Below are 20,717 nucleotides of genomic sequence, written 5' to 3' on the forward strand. Positions count from 1 at the left end.
AGAAGATACCCAGGTTATACCAGCATCCTCCATATCACTATATACAAGAAGATGTATAACTTATACCAGATGTACATATATAATTATATACAGCAGATACCCAGGTTATACCAGCATGCTCCATATCACTATATACAGAAAGATGTATAACTTATACCCGCTGTACATATATAATTATATACAGAAGATACCCAGGTTATACCAGCATGCTCCATATCACTATATACAAGAAGATGTATAACTTATACCAGCTGTACATATATAATTATATACAGAAGATACCCAGGTTATACCAGCATGCTCCATATCACTATATACAAGAAGATGTATAACTTATACCAGCTGTACATATATAATTATATACAGGAGATACCCAGGTTATACTAGCATGCTCCATATCACTATATATAGGAAGATGTATAACTTATACCAGCTGTACATATATAATTATATACAGAAGATACCCAGGTTACACCAGCATGCTCCATATCACTATATACAAGAAGATGTATAACTTATACCAGCTGTACATATATAATTATACACAGAAGATACCCAGGTTATACCAGCATGCTCCATATCACTATATACAAGAAGATGTATAACTTATACCAGCTGTACATATATAATTATATACAGAAGATACCCAGGTTATACCAGCATGCTCCATATCACTATATACAGGAAGATGTATAACTTATACCAGCTGTACATATATAATTATATACAGAAGATACCCAGGTTATACCAGCATGCTCCATATCACTATATACAAGAAGATGTATAACTTATACCAGCTGTACATATATAATTATATACAGAAGATACCCAGGTTATACCAGCATGCTCCATATCACTATATACAAGAAGATGTATAACTTATACCAGCTGTACATATATAATTATATACAGAAGATACCCAGGTTATACCAGCATGCTCCATATCACTATATACAAGAAGATGTATAACTTATACCAGCTGTACATATATAAGTATATACATGAGATACCCAGGTTATACCAGCATGCTCCATATCACTATATACAAGAAGATGTATAACTTATACCAGCTGTACATATGTAATTATATACAGAAGATGCCCAGGTTATACCAGCATGCTCCATATCACTATATACAGGAAGATGTATAACTTATACCAGCTGTACATATATAATTATATACAGGAGATACCCAGGTTATACCAGCATGCTCCATATCACTATATACAAGAAGATGTATAACTTATACCAGCAGTACATATATAATTATATACAGAAGATACCCAGGTTATACCAGCATGCTCCATAATACTATATACAAGAAGATGTATAACTTATACCAGCTGTACATATAGAATTATACACAGAAGATACCCAGGTTATACCAGCATCCTCCATATCACTATATACAAGAAGATGTATAACTTATACCAGATGTACATATATAATTATATACAGCAGATACCCAGGTTATACCAGCATGCTCCATATCACTATATACAGAAAGATGTATAACTTATACCCGCTGTACATATATAATTATATACAGAAGATACCCAGGTTATACCAGCATGCTCCATATCACTATATACAAGAAGATGTATAACTTATACCAGCTGTACATATATAATTATACACAGAAGATACCCAGGTTATACCAGCATGCTCCATAATACTATATACAAGAAGATGTATAACTTATACCAGCTGTACATATACAATTATACACAGAAGATACCCAGGTTATACCAGCATCCTCCATATCACTATATACAAGAAGATGTATAACTTATACCAGATGTACATATATAATTATATACAGAAGATACCCAGGTTATACCAGCATGCTCCATATCACTATATACAAGAAGATGTATAACTTATACCAGCCGTACATATATAATTATATACAGGAGATACCCAGGTTATACCAGCATGCTCCATATCACTATATACAGAAAGATGTATAACTTATACCCACTGTACATATATAATTATATACAGAAGATACCCAGGTTATACCAGCATGCGCCATATCACTATATACAAGAAGATGTATAACTTATACTAGCTGTACATATATAATTATACACAGAAGATACCCAGGTTATACCAGCATGCTCCATATCACTATATACAAGAAGATGTGTAACTTATACCAGCTGTACATATATAATTATATACAGAAGATACCCAGGTTATACCAGCATGCTCCATATCACTATATACAAGAAGATGTATAACTTATACGAGCTGTACATATATAATTATATACAGAAGATACCCAGGTTATACCAGCATGCTCCATATCACTATATACAAGAAGATGTATAACGTATACCAGCTGTACATATATAATTACATATAGAAGATGCCCATTTTATACCAGCATGCTCCATATCACTATATACAAGAAGATGTATAACTTATACAAGCTGTACATATATAATTATATACAGAAGATACCCAGGTTATACCAGCATGCTCCATATCACTATATACAAGAAGATGTATAACTTATACCAGCTGTATATATATAATTATATACAGAAGATACCCAGGTTATACCAGCATGCTCCATATCACTATATACAAGAAGATGTATAACTTATACCAGCTGTACATATATAATTATATACAGGAGATACCCAGGTTATACTAGCATGCTCCATATCACTATATATAGGAAGATGTATAACTTATACCAGCTGTACATATATAATTATATACAGAAGATACCCAGGTTACACCAGCATGCTCCATATCACTATATACAAGAAGATGTATAACTTATACCAGCTGTACATATATAATTATACACAGAAGATGCCCAGGTTATACCAGCATGCTCCATATCACTATATACAAGAAGGTATATAACTTATACCAGCTGTACATATATAATTATATACAGAAGATACCCAGGTTATACCAGCATGCTCCATATCACTATATACAAGAAGATGTATAACTTATACCAGCTGTACATATATAATTATATACAGAAGATACCCAGGTTATACCAGCATGCTCCATATCACTATATACAGGAAGATGTATAACTTATACCAGCTGTACATATATAATTATATACAGAAGATACCCAGGTTATACCAGCATGCTCCATATCACTATATACAAGAAGATGTATAACTTATACCAGCTGTACATATATAATTATATACAGAAGATACCCAGGTTATACCAGCATGCTCCATATCACTATATACAAGAAGATGTATAACTTATACCAGCTGTACATATATAATTATATACAGAAGATACCCAGGTTATACCAGCATGCTCCATATCACTATATACAAGAAGATGTATAACTTATACCAGCTGTACATATATAAGTATATACATGAGATACCCAGGTTATACCAGCATGCTCCATATCACTATATACAAGAAGATGTATAACTTATACCAGCTGTACATATATAATTATATACAGAAGATGCCCAGGTTATACCAGCATGCTCCATATCACTATATACAGGAAGATGTATAACTTATACCAGCTGTACATATATAATTATATACAGGAGATACCCAGGTTATACCAGCATGCTCCATATCACTATATACAAGAAGATGTATAACTTATACCAGCAGTACATATATAATTATATACAGAAGATACCCAGGTTATACCAGCATGCTCCATAATACTATATACAAGAAGATGTATAACTTATACCAGCTGTACATATAGAATTATACACAGAATATACCCAGGTTATACCAGCATCCTCCATATCACTATATACAAGAAGATGTATAACTTATACCAGATGTACATATCTAATTATATACAGCAGATACCCAGTTTATACCAGCATGCTCCATATCACTATATACAGAAAGATGTATAACTTATACCCGCTGTACATATATAATTATATACAGAAGATACCCAGGTTATACCAGCATGCTCCATATCACTATATACAAGAAGATGTATAACTTATACCAGCTGTACATATACAATTATACACAGAAGATACCCAGGTTATACCAGCATCCTCCATATCACTATATACAAGAAGATGTATAACTTATACCAGATGTACATATATAATTATATACAGAAGATACCCAGGTTATACCAGCATGCTCCATATCACTATATACAAGAAGATGTATAACTTATACCAGCCGTACATATATAATTATATACAGGAGATACCCAGGTTATACCAGCATGCTCCATATCACTATATACAGAAAGATGTATAACTTATACCCACTGTACATATATAATTATATACAGAAGATACCCAGGTTATACCAGCATGCGCCATATCACTATATACAAGAAGATGTATAACTTATACGAGCTGTACATATATAATTATATACAGAAGATACCCAGGTTATACCAGCATGCTCCATATCACTATATACAAGAAGATGTATAACGTATACCAGCTGTACATATATAATTACATATAGAAGATGCCCATTTTATACCAGCATGCTCCATATCACTATATACAAGAAGAAGTATAACTTATACCAGCTGCACATATATAATTATATACAGGAGATACCCAGGTTATACCAGCATGCTCCATATCACTATATACAAGAAGATGTGTAACTTATACCAGCTGTACATATATAATTATATACAGAAGATACCCAGGTTATACCAGCATGCTCCATATCACTATATACAAGAATATGTATAACTTATACGAGCTGTACATATATAATTATATACAGAAGATACCCAGGTTATACCAGCATGCTCCATATCACTATATACAGGAAGATGTATAACTTATACCAGCTGCACATATATAATTATATACAGGAGATACCCAGGTTATACCAGCATGCTCCATATCACTATATACAAGAAGATGTATAACGTATACCAGCTGTACATATATAATTACATATAGAAGATGCCCAGGTTATACCAGCATGCTCCATATCACTATATACAAGAAGAAGTATAACTTATACCAGCTGCACATATATAATTATATACAGGAGATACCCAGGTTATACCAGCATGCTCCATATCACTATATACAAGAAGATGTATGACTTATACAAGCTGTACATATATAATTATATACAGAAGATACCCAGGTTATACCAGCATGCTCCATATCACTGTATACAAGAAGATGTATAACTTATACCAGCTGTACATATATAATTATATACAGAAGATACCCAGGTTATACCAGCATGCTCCATATCACTATATACAAGAAGATGTATAACTTATACCAGCTGTACATATATAATTATATACAGAAGATACCCAGATTATACCAGCATGCTCCATATCACTATATACAGGAAGATGTATAACGTATACCAGCTGTACATATATAATTATATACAGAAGATACTCAGGTTATACCAGCATGCTCCATATCACTATATACAAGAAGATGTATAACTTATACCAGCTGTACATATATAATTATATACAGAAGATACCCAGGTTATACCAGCATGCTCCATATCTCTATATACAGGAAGATGTATAACTTATACCAGCTGAACATATATAATTATATACAGAAGATACCCTGGTTATACCAGCATGCTCCATAACACTATATACAGGAAGATGTATAACTTATACCAGCTGTACATATATAATTATATACAGGAGATACACAGGTTATACCAGCATGCTCCATATCACTATATACAAGAAGATGTATAACGTATACCAGCTGTACATATATAATTACATATAGAAGATGCCCAGGTTATACCAGCATGCTCCATATCACTATATATAAGAAGATGTATAACTTATACCAGCTGCACATATATAATTATATACAGGAGATACCCAGGTTATACCAGCATGCTCCATATCACTATATACAAGAAGATGTATGACTTATACCAGCTGTACATATATAATTATATACAAAAGATACCCAGGTTATACCAGCATGCTCCATATCACTATATAGAAGAAGATGTATAACTTATACCAGCTGTACATATATAATTATATACAGAAGATACCCGGGTTATACCAGCATGCTCCATATCACTGTATACAAGAAGATTTATAACATACCAGCTGTACATATATAATTATATACAGAAGATACCCAGGTTATACCAGCATGCTCCATATCACTATATACAAGAAGATGTATAACTTATACCAGCTGTACATATATAATTATATACAGAAGATACCCAGGTTATACCAGCATGCTCCATATCACTATATACAGGAAGATGTATAACTTATACCAGCTGTACATATATAATTATATACAGAAGATACCCAGGTTATACCAGCATGCTCCATATCACTATATACAAGAAGATGTATAACTTATACCAGCTGTACATATATAATTATATACAGAAGATACCCAGGTTATACCAGCATGCTCCATATCACTATATACAAGAAGATGTATAACTTATACCAGCTGTACATATATAATTATATACAGAAGATACCCAGGTTATACCAGCATGCTCCATATCACTATATACAAGAAGATGTATAACTTATACCAGCTGTACATATATAAGTATATACATGAGATACCCAGGTTATACCAGCATGCTCCATATCACTATATACAAGAAGATGTATAACTTATACCAGCTGTACATATATAATTATATACAGAAGATGCCCAGGTTATACCAGCATGCTCCATATCACTATATACAGGAAGATGTATAACTTATACCAGCTGTACATATATAATTATATACAGGAGATACCCAGGTTATACCAGCATGCTCCATATCACTATATACAAGAAGATGTATAACTTATACCAGCAGTACATATATAATTATATACAGAAGATACCCAGGTTATACCAGCATGCTCCATAATACTATATACAAGAAGATGTATAACTTATACCAGCTGTACATATAGAATTATACACAGAAGATACCCAGGTTATACCAGCATCCTCCATATCACTATATACAAGAAGATGTATAACTTATACCAGATGTACATATATAATTATATACAGCAGATACCCAGGTTATACCAGCATGCTCCATATCACTATATACAGAAAGATGTATAACTTATACCCGCTGTACATATATAATTATATACAGAAGATACCCAGGTTATACCAGCATGCTCCATATCACTATATACAAGAAGATGTATAACTTATACCAGCTGTACATATATAATTATATACAGAAGATACCCAGGTTATACCAGCATGCTCCATATCACTATATACAAGAAGATGTATAACTTATACCAGCTGTACATATATAATTATATACAGGAGATACCCAGGTTATACTAGCATGCTCCATATCACTATATATAGGAAGATGTATAACTTATACCAGCTGTACATATATAATTATATACAGAAGATACCCAGGTTACACCAGCATGCTCCATATCACTATATACAAGAAGATGTATAACTTATACCAGCTGTACATATATAATTATACACAGAAGATACCCAGGTTATACCAGCATGCTCCATATCACTATATACAAGAAGATGTATAACTTATACCAGCTGTACATATATAATTATATACAGAAGATACCCAGGTTATACCAGCATGCTCCATATCACTATATACAGGAAGATGTATAACTTATACCAGCTGTACATATATAATTATATACAGAAGATACCCAGGTTATACCAGCATGCTCCATATCACTATATACAAGAAGATGTATAACTTATACCAGCTGTACATATATAATTATATACAGAAGATACCCAGGTTATACCAGCATGCTCCATATCACTATATACAAGAAGATGTATAACTTATACCAGCTGTACATATATAATTATATACAGAAGATACCCAGGTTATACCAGCATGCTCCATATCACTATATACAAGAAGATGTATAACTTATACCAGCTGTACATATATAAGTATATACATGAGATACCCAGGTTATACCAGCATGCTCCATATCACTATATACAAGAAGATGTATAACTTATACCAGCTGTACATATGTAATTATATACAGAAGATGCCCAGGTTATACCAGCATGCTCCATATCACTATATACAGGAAGATGTATAACTTATACCAGCTGTACATATATAATTATATACAGGAGATACCCAGGTTATACCAGCATGCTCCATATCACTATATACAAGAAGATGTATAACTTATACCAGCAGTACATATATAATTATATACAGAAGATACCCAGGTTATACCAGCATGCTACATAATACTATATACAAGAAGATGTATAACTTATACCAGCTGTACATATAGAATTATACACAGAAGATACCCAGGTTATACCAGCATCCTCCATATCACTATATACAAGAAGATGTATAACTTATACCAGATGTACATATATAATTATATACAGCAGATACCCAGGTTATACCAGCATGCTCCATATCACTATATACAGAAAGATGTATAACTTATACCCGCTGTACATATATAATTATATACAGAAGATACCCAGGTTATACCAGCATGCTCCATATCACTATATACAAGAAGATGTATAACTTATACCAGCTGTACATATATAATTATACACAGAAGATACCCAGGTTATACCAGCATGCTCCATAATACTATATACAAGAAGATGTATAACTTATACCAGCTGTACATATACAATTATACACAGAAGATACCCAGGTTATACCAGCATCCTCCATATCACTATATACAAGAAGATGTATAACTTATACCAGATGTACATATATAATTATATACAGAAGATACCCAGGTTATACCAGCATGCTCCATATCACTATATACAAGAAGATGTATAACTTATACCAGCCGTACATATATAATTATATACAGGAGATACCCAGGTTATACCAGCATGCTCCATATCACTATATACAGAAAGATGTATAACTTATACCCACTGTACATATATAATTATATACAGAAGATACCCAGGTTATACCAGCATGCGCCATATCACTATATACAAGAAGATGTATAACTTATACTAGCTGTACATATATAATTATACACAGAAGATACCCAGGTTATACCAGCATGCTCCATATCACTATATACAAGAAGATGTGTAACTTATACCAGCTGTACATATATAATTATATACAGAAGATACCCAGGTTATACCAGCATGCTCCATATCACTATATACAAGAAGATGTATAACTTATACGAGCTGTACATATATAATTATATACAGAAGATACCCAGGTTATACCAGCATGCTCCATATCACTATATACAAGAAGATGTATAACGTATACCAGCTGTACATATATAATTACATATAGAAGATGCCCATTTTATACCAGCATGCTCCATATCACTATATACAAGAAGATGTATAACTTATACAAGCTGTACATATATAATTATATACAGAAGATACCCAGGTTATACCAGCATGCTCCATATCACTATATACAAGAAGATGTATAACTTATACCAGCTGTATATATATAATTATATACAGAAGATACCCAGGTTATACCAGCATGCTCCATATCACTATATACAAGAAGATGTATAACTTATACCAGCTGTACATATATAATTATATACAGGAGATACCCAGGTTATACTAGCATGCTCCATATCACTATATATAGGAAGATGTATAACTTATACCAGCTGTACATATATAATTATATACAGAAGATACCCAGGTTACACCAGCATGCTCCATATCACTATATACAAGAAGATGTATAACTTATACCAGCTGTACATATATAATTATACACAGAAGATGCCCAGGTTATACCAGCATGCTCCATATCACTATATACAAGAAGGTATATAACTTATACCAGCTGTACATATATAATTATATACAGAAGATACCCAGGTTATACCAGCATGCTCCATATCACTATATACAGGAAGATGTATAACTTATACCAGCTGTACATATATAATTATATACAGAAGATACCCAGGTTATACCAGCATGCTCCATATCACTATATACAGGAAGATGTATAACTTATACCAGCTGTACATATATAATTATATACAGAAGATACCCAGGTTATACCAGCATGCTCCATATCACTATATACAAGAAGATGTATAACTTATACCAGCTGTACATATATAATTATATACAGAAGATACCCAGGTTATACCAGCATGCTCCATATCACTATATACAAGAAGATGTATAACTTATACCAGCTGTACATATATAATTATATACAGAAGATACCCAGGTTATACCAGCATGCTCCATATCACTATATACAAGAAGATGTATAACTTATACCAGCTGTACATATATAATTATATACAGAAGATGCCCAGGTTATACCAGCATGCTCCATATCACTATATACAGGAAGATGTATAACTTATACCAGCTGTACATATATAATTATATACAGCAGATACCCAGGTTATACCAGCATGCTCCATATCACTATATACAGAAAGATGTATAACTTATACCCGCTGTACATATATAATTATATACAGAAGATACCCAGGTTATACCAGCATGCTCCATATCACTATATACAAGAAGATGTATAACTTATACCAGCTGTACATATACAATTATACACAGAAGATACCCAGGTTATACCAGCATCCTCCATATCACTATATACAAGAAGATGTATAACTTATACCAGATGTACATATATAATTATATACAGAAGATACCCAGGTTATACCAGCATGCTCCATATCACTATATACAAGAAGATGTATAACTTATACCAGCCGTACATATATAATTATATACAGGAGATACCCAGGTTATACCAGCATGCTCCATATCACTATATACAGAAAGATGTATAACTTATACCCACTGTACATATATAATTATATACAGAAGATACCCAGGTTATACCAGCATGCGCCATATCACTATATACAAGAAGATGTATAACTTATACGAGCTGTACATATATAATTATATACAGAAGATACCCAGGTTATACCAGCATGCTCCATATCACTATATACAAGAAGATGTATAACGTATACCAGCTGTACATATATAATTACATATAGAAGATGCCCATTTTATACCAGCATGCTCCATATCACTATATACAAGAAGAAGTATAACTTATACCAGCTGCACATATATAATTATATACAGGAGATACCCAGGTTATACCAGCATGCTCCATATCACTATATACAAGAAGATGTATGACTTATACCAGCTGTACATATATAATTATATACAGAAGATACCCAGGTTATACCAGCATGCTCCATATCACTGTATACAAGAAGATGTATAACTTATACCAGCTGTACATATATAATTATATACAGAAGATACCCAGGTTATACCAGCATGCTCCATATCACTATATACAAGAAGATGTATAACTTATACCAGCTGTACATATATAATTATATACAGAAGATACCCAGATTATACCAGCATGCTCCATATCACTATATACAGGAAGATGTATAACGTATACCAGCTGTACATATATAATTATATACAGAAGATACCCAGGTTATACCAGCATGCTCCATATCACTATATACAAGAAGATGTATAACTTATACCAGCTGTACATATATAATTATATACAGAAGATACCCAGGTTATACCAGCATGCTCCATATCTCTATATACAGGAAGATGTATAACTTATACCAGCTGTACATATATAATTATATACAGAAGATACCCAGGTTATACCAGCATGCTCCATAACACTATATACAGGAAGATGTATAACTTATACCAGCTGTACATATATAATTATATACAGGAGATACCCAGGTTATACCAGCATGCTCCATATCACAATATACAAGAAGATGTATAACGTATACCAGCTGTACATATATAATTACATATAGAAGATGCCCAGGTTATACCAGCATGCTCCATATCACTATATACAAGAAGATGTATAACTTATACCAGCTGCACATATATAATTATATACAGGAGATACCCAGGTTATACCAGCATGCTCCATATCACTATATACAAGAAGATGTATGACTTATACCAGCTGTACATATATAATTATATACAAAAGATACCCAGGTTATACCAGCATGCTCCATATCACTATATAGAAGAAGATGTATAACTTATACCAGCTGTACATATATAATTATATACAGAAGATACCCGGGTTATACCAGCATGCTCCATATCACTGTATACAAGAAGATTTATAACTTATACCAGCTGTACATATATAATTATATACAGAAGATACCCAGGTTATACCAGCATGCTCAATATCACTATATACAGGAAAATGTATAACTTATACCAGCTGTACATATATAATTATATACAGAAGATACCCAGGTTGTACCAGCATGCTCCATATCACTATATACAAGAAGATGTATAACTTATACCAGCTGTACATATATAATTATATACTGGAGATACCCAGGTTATACCAGCATGCTTCATATCACTATATACAAGAAGATGTATAACTTATACCAGCTGTACATATATAATTATATACAGAAGATACCCAGGTTATACCAGCATGCTCCATATCACTATATACAAGAAGATGTATAACTTATACCAGCTGTGCATATATAATTATATACAGAAGATACCCAGGTTATACCAGCATGCTCCATATCACTATATACAAGAAGATGTATAACGTATACCAGCTGTACATATATAATTATACACAGAAGATACCCAGGTTATACCAGCATGCTCCATATCACTATATACAGGAAGATGTATAACGTATACCAGCTGTACATATATAGTTACATATAGAAGATGCCTAGGTTATACCAGCATGCTCCATATCACTATATACAGGAAGATGTATAACTTATACCAGCTGTACATATATTATTATATACAGAAGATACCCAGGTTATACCAGCATGCTCCATATCTCTATATACAGGAAGATGTATAACTTATACCAGCTGTACATATATAATTATATACAGAAGATACCCAGGTTATACCAGCATGCTCCATATCTCTATATACAGGAAGATGTATAACTTATACCAGCTGTACATATATAATTATATACAGAAGATACCCAGGTTATACCAGCATGCTCCATAATACTATATACAAGAAGATGTATAACTTATACCAGCTGTACATATACAATTATACACAGAAGATACCCAGGTTATACCAGCATCCTCCATATCACTATATACAAGAAGATGTATAACTTATACCAGATGTACATATATAATTATATACAGAAGATACCCAGGTTATACCAGCATGCTCCATATCACTATATACAGAAAGATGTATAACTTATACCCACTGTACATATATAATTATATACAGAAGATACCCAGGTTATACCAGCATGCGCCATATCACTATATACAAGAAGATGTATAACTTATACTAGCTGTACATATATAATTATACACAGAAGATACCCAGGTTATACCAGCATGCTCCATATCACTATATACAAGAAGATGTATAACTTATACGAGCTGTACATATATAATTATATACAGAAGATACCCAGGTTATACCAGCATGCTCCATATCACTATATACAGGAAGATGTATAACTTATACCAGCTGCACATATATAATTATATACAGGAGATACCCAGGTTATACCAGCATGCTCCATATCACTATATACAAGAAGATGTATAACGTATACCAGCTGTACATATATAATTACATATAGAAGATGCCCAGGTTATACCAGCATGCTCCATATCACTATATACAAGAAGAAGTATAACTTATACCAGCTGCACATATATAATTATATACAGGAGATACCCAGGTTATACCAGCATGCTCCATATCACTATATACAAGAAGATGTATGACTTATACAAGCTGTACATATATAATTATATACAGAAGATACCCAGGTTATACCAGCATGCTCCATATCACTGTATACAAGAAGATGTATAACTTATACCAGCTGTACATATATAATTATATACAGAAGATACCCAGATTATACCAGCATGCTCCATATCACTATATACAGGAAGATGTATAACGTATACCAGCTGTACATATATAATTATATACAGAAGATACTCAGGTTATACCAGCATGCTCCATATCACTATATACAAGAAGATGTATAACTTATACCAGCTGTACATATATAATTATATACAGAAGATACCCAGGTTATACCAGCATGCTCCATATCTCTATATACAGGAAGATGTATAACTTATACCAGCTGAATATATATAATTATATACAGAAGATACCCTGGTTATACCAGCATGCTCCATAACACTATATACAGGAAGATGTATAACTTATACCAGCTGTACATATATAATTATATACAGGAGATACACAGGTTATACCAGCATGCTCCATATCACTATATACAAGAAGATGTATAACGTATACCAGCTGTACATATATAATTACATATAGAAGATGCCCAGGTTATAACAGCATGCTCCATATCACTATATACAAGAAGATGTATAACTTATACCAGCTGCACATATATAATTATATACAGGAGATACCCAGGTTATACCAGCATGCTCCATATCACTATATCCAAGAAGATGTATAACTTATACCAGCTGTGCATATATAATTATATACAGAAGATACCCAGGTTATACCAGCATGCTCCATATCACTATATACAAGAAGATGTATAACGTATACCAGCTGTACATATATAATTATACACAGAAGATACCCAGGTTATACCAGCATGCTCCATATCACTATATACAGGAAGATGTATAACGTATACCAGCTGTACATATATAGTTACATATAGAAGATGCCTAGGTTATACCAGCATGCTCCATATCACTATATACAGGAAGATGTATAACTTATACCAGCTGTACATATATAATTATATACAGAAGATACCCAGGTTATACCAGCATGCTCCATATCTCTATATACAGGAAGATGTATAACTTATACCAGCTGTACATATATAATTATCTACAGAAGATACCCAGGTTATACCAGCATGCTCCATATCTCTATAGACAGGAAGATGTATAACTTATACCAGCTGAACATATATAATTATATACAGAAGATACCCTGGTTATACCAGCATGCTCCATAACACTATATACAGGAAGATGTATAACTTATACCAGCTGTACATATATAATTATATACAGGAGATACACAGGTTATACCAGCATGCTCCATATCACTATATACAAGAAGATGTATAACGTATACCAGCTGTACATATATAATTACATATAGAAGATGCCCAGGTTATACCAGCATGCTCCATATCACTATATACAAGAAGATGTATAACTTATACCAGCTGCACATATATAATTATATACAGGAGATACCCAGGTTATACCAGCATGCTCCATATCACTATATACAAGAAGATGTATGACTTATACCAGCTGTACATATATAATTATATACAAAAGATACCCAGGTTATACCAGCATGCTCCATATCACTATATAGAAGAAGATGTATAACTTATACCAGCTGTACATATATAATTATATACAGAAGATACCCGGGTTATACCAGCATGCTCCATATCACTGTATACAAGAAGATTTATAACTTATACCAGCTGTACATATATAATTATATACAGAAGATACCCAGGTTATACCAGCATGCTCCATATCACTATATACAAGAAGATGTATAACTTATACCAGCTGTACATATATAATTATATACAGAAGATACCCAGGTTATACCAGCATGCTCCATATCACTATATACAGGAAAATGTATAACTTATACCAGCTGTACATATATAATCATATACAGAAGATACCCAGGTTGTACCAGCATGCTCCATATCACTATATACAAGAAGATGTATAACTTATACCAGCTGTACATATATAATTATATACTGGAGATACCCAGGTTATACCAGCATGCTCCATATCACTATATACAAGAAGATGTATAACTTATACTAGCTGTACATATATAATTATATACAGAAGATACCCAGGTTATACCAGCATGCTCCATATCACTATATCCAAGAAGATGTATAACTTATACCAGCTGTGCATATATAATTATATACAGAAGATACCCAGGTTATACCAGCATGCTCCATATCACTATATACAAGAAGATGTATAACGTATACCAGCTGTACATATATAATTATACACAGAAGATACCCAGGTTATACCAGCATGCTCCATATCACTATATACAGGAAGATGTATAACGTATACCAGCTGTACATATATAGTTACATATAGAAGATGCCTAGGTTATACCAGCATGCTCCATATCACTATATACAGGAAGATGTATAACTTATACCAGCTGTACATATATAATTATATACAGAAGATACCCAGGTTATACCAGCATGCTCCATATCTCTATATACAGGAAGATGTATAACTTATACCAGCTGTACATATATAATTATATACAGAAGATACCCAGGTTATACCAGCATGCTCCATATCTCTATATACAGGAAGATGTATAACTTATACCAGCTGAACATATATAATTATATACAGAAGATACCCTGGTTATACCAGCATGCTCCATAACACTATATACAGGAAGATGTATAACTTATACCAGCTGTACATATATAATTATATACAGGAGATACACAGGTTATACCAGCATGCTCCATATCACTATATACAAGAAGATGTATATCGTATACCAGCTGTACATATATAATTACATATAGAAGATGCCCAGGTTATACCAGCATGCTCCATATCACTATATACAAGAAGATGTATAACTTATACCAGCTGCACATATATAATTATATACAGGAGATACCCAGGTTATACCAGCATGCTCCATATCACTATATACAAGAAGATGTATGACTTATACCAGCTGTACATATATAATTATATACAAAAGATACCCAGGTTATACCAGCATGCTCCATATCACTATATAGAAGAAGATGTATAACTTATACCAGCTGTACATATATAATTATATACAGAAGATACCCGGGTTATACCAGCATGCTCCATATCACTGTATACAAGAAGATTTATAACTTATACCAGCTGTACATATATAATTATATACAGAATATACCCAGGTTATACCAGCATGCTCCATATCACTATATACAAGAAGATGTATAACTTATACCAGCTGTACATATATAATTATATACAGAAGATACCCAGGTTATACCAGCATGCTCCATATCACTATATACAAGAAGATGTATAACTTATACCAGCTGTAAATATATAATTATATACAGAAGATACCCAGGTTATACCAGCATGCTCCATATCACTATATACAGGAAAATTTATAACTTATACCAGCTGTACATATATAATCATATACAGAAGATACCCAGGTTGTACCAGCATGCTCCATATCACTATATACAAGAAGATGTATAACTTATACCAGCTGTACATATATAATTATATACTGGAGATACCCAGGTTATACCAGCATGCTCCATATCACTATATACAAGAAGATGTATAACTTATACCAGCTGTACATATATAATTATATACAGAAGATACCCAGGTTATACCAGCATGCTCCATATCACTATATCCAAGAAGATGTATAACTTATACCAGCTGTGCATATATAATTATATACAGAAGATACCCAGGTTATACCAGCATGCTCCATATCACTATATACAAGAAGATGTATAACGTATACCAGCTGTACATATATAATTATACACAGAAGATACCCAGGTTATACCAGCATGCTCCATATCACTATATACAGGAAGATGTATAACGTATACCAGCTGTACATATATAATTATATACAGAAGATACCCAGGTTATACCAGCATGCTCCATATCACTATATACAGGAAGATGTATAACGTATACCAGCTGTACATATATAATTACATATAGAAGATGCCTAGGTTATACTAGGATCACATTTTAAGCCTGATATCTGATAAGTCTAGTCCTGGGGCCTCGCTCTGTAGCTATGATGCAGTATACGTGCTTCTTCAGATAGATATATAATATTGCAGAAATGTCCTTCTTTCTGTCCTCAGCTCTGGAAGCACAAAATCCTGGCTAGAAACAAACAAGTCGTGTGTGTTCTCCAGCCGGGGAGCTGAGATTAATGAGCCAATGAGTTTGTCTACAGCAGCAATCTGTTAATGCTGGTGAGTCTCCATAAGCGGCTGCGTCACCGGCTCCTGCGAGCAGCACCAATAATGTAAAATTAATCCTGATTTGACCTCACACTGATGAAATTATTCTTTACCTTTACGATAACGATGTCCTGGCGGGTTTTAATATATTTTCCAAATAATCGTTATAGGAAACCAAAGGCGTCTGCGCACTGTATGGCTATATAGAAATAACAAAAACTCTTCCGTGGTATTTTTGTGCACAGATGGAGGTCCTGCCATTATTTCCTATCTACCTGCAGTGTGTGGGCTGTCCTCAGGAGCTGTACTCCCATACCTCTGTACATAGTATACACTTCCCATCACTGGTGTACATAAAAGACAGGGGCCCCATATCAAAGATCAAAATGAGGTCCCCATTATGTTGCTGGGTGTTACAGCACAGGACAGAAGGGCTTCATGTTTGTTCTTTCTTCCACTCTTTTCCTGACCCTTGGGCCAATTCCCCATCCTCTTGTTTGCTAACAGTAAAGTTCTTCTGGAGACGGAAATTCCTGCACCGGTCCTCAATCGGGATGGGTCCAACCAAGGCTTCTCCATGAATCAATATTTACATAGGAGGTGACCCTTTCCCCTTTCCTGGTAACAGATGTGGAGGCTGTAGAGACGGGCCGGACATAGAGCCTGTGCAGTCTGTTCAGGAGCACCGGGGCCCAGTGGGTGGGATGAGGGGCTCACTCCGGCCACATGGTGTTTTACCAGTAACTTGCTTCTTTCTCCCCTCCCCCTACTAGACTATCCACAGTATAGTCATCAATATATGATTGGTGAGGGTCCGACACCTAGACACCTAGACCCTGCACCGATCAGCTGCTCTGGATCTTATGAAGGGTATGCAGTGAATTGAGCTCAAAGCAGATGGCTCCAACTACCGCATAGCAACTCAGCTCCTATTCACTTGACTTTAGTGCTACTATTCCTTGACTGGAGCCATTTGCTTCCGGCACGGACATCCGGTGCCCGGAACCAGCAGGAGCAGCTGATCGGTGCGGGAACTGAGTATTGGACCCCCACCAACCATATGTGATGACCTATCCTGTGGATAGGTCATCAGTTGTCCGTGCGTGGATAACCTTTTTAACTCCTTTACTGCTCTAGACCACCAGGGATGTTACTATTAACACATTCAATACACTAGACTAACAGGGATGTTACCCATCGCTGCAAGGGAAATTAAGAATCTTTTTGTTTTCTTCGGACAGATGACAGCAACATTTTTTTTTTTGTCCAGTTATTATTAAAGAGAAGATTTGGTTTGCCTTTATGCTGTCAGAGAGCGGGTCCACGTTCTGTTTTTGCACAGGGGCCCTCAATTTTATTTGTTCGTTCCAATATATCCTGAAATCTTGCAGCTTTCACACTGGTCACTGAGCCCTTATTTCGACACTTCCAGTTTTGTAAACATAATTTTCAGCATTCATCTCTATTTATCATCACGGGAATGATTACAAGGAATGGTAACACCATTAACACCATGATAAATGTGGAGGCAGATAATACAGGATCACACTATGACACGAGGCTCGGCTCCTCCTCCCTCTCCCTGCACAGTGACCTCAGCATATGTCACAGAGCATGCTCACTACATTCTCTCATAGAAGTTAACAGGTGGTTTCTTATATCTATGTGGATGCTGTAGAGCAAATCTCTGCTGTTCACAGCTCGAAGCAACAGTTCAGAGAAAATGGTCACCCCGTAATCATGAATAAAATAATAATAATAATATACAATCGGAATAAAAGGAGATTAAAAAAATAATAATGTGTTCCAATATGTTTATTTTGAAATAGTTACAAAAATAATCTCTTTATATAGAATATTTTCCCTTTTTGAATTTGATCTGCACCAGTTTGTGATTTTTAGCCCATACACCACATTATATGAATCAAATGACTGACAATATTTAAGGTATTGTACATATAATCTGTAGCGCTCTGGGAATGATCTGGGTGATGTAGGTAGGGTTCCCACCCCGTCAGTATTATGAAGATAAACTCGAGCCCTCCGTTTACATATGAAATGGTAGATTTATTCGAGAAATTGAGATTTGGAACATTTTGGCTTTTCTCAAACTCTATAGACAAATGCAGAAACGATACATATGAGAAAGGGCATGACCACACATGGCGGAATTCCTCCGCAACTGTCCGCATCAATGCCGCACAGAATCTGCGTTGCAGATTCTGCAGCGGATCTGCACAAAATGTGCAGTACATTGATGCGGACTAGCTGCTGCAGACTGCGGGAAAAGTGCTTCCCTTCTCCCTATCAGTGCAGGATAGAGAGAAGGGACAGCACTTTCCCTAGTGAAAGTAAACGATTTTCATACTTACCGGCCGTTGTCTTGGTGACGCGTCCCTCTTTCGGCATCCAGCCCGACCTCCCTGGATGACGCGCCAGTCCATGTGACCGCTGCAGCCTGTGCTTGGCCTGTGATTGGCTGCAGCCGTCACTTACACTGAAACGTCATCCTGGGAGGCCGGACTGGAGACAGACGCAGGGAGTTCTCGGTAAGTATGAACTTATATGTTTTTTTACAGATACATGTATATTGGGATCGGTAGTCACTGTCCCGGGTGCAGAAACAGTTA

The 20,717-nt window shown here is 34.4% G+C and overlaps 1 protein-coding gene across 4 annotated transcripts in view; it reads left to right on the plus strand.

Moving 5' to 3' along the window:
* Nucleotides 1-20,717, plus strand: part of LRFN2 (leucine rich repeat and fibronectin type III domain containing 2) — a 533,652-nt gene that overhangs the window by 90,378 nt on the left and 422,557 nt on the right. Inside the window, exon 2 of one of the 4 annotated variants that reach the window (XM_075863479.1) lies at nucleotides 17,986-18,099. The exons of the other annotated variants lie outside the window; for them this stretch is intronic. The gene's annotated coding sequence lies outside the window, so the exon portion shown is untranslated. The remainder of the gene's footprint in view (nucleotides 1-17,985; nucleotides 18,100-20,717) is intronic. 4 annotated transcript variants of the gene reach the window in all.

Source organism: Rhinoderma darwinii, chromosome 4, assembly GCF_050947455.1.
Source record: "Rhinoderma darwinii isolate aRhiDar2 chromosome 4, aRhiDar2.hap1, whole genome shotgun sequence".
Lineage (NCBI taxonomy): Eukaryota > Metazoa > Chordata > Amphibia > Anura > Rhinodermatidae > Rhinoderma > Rhinoderma darwinii.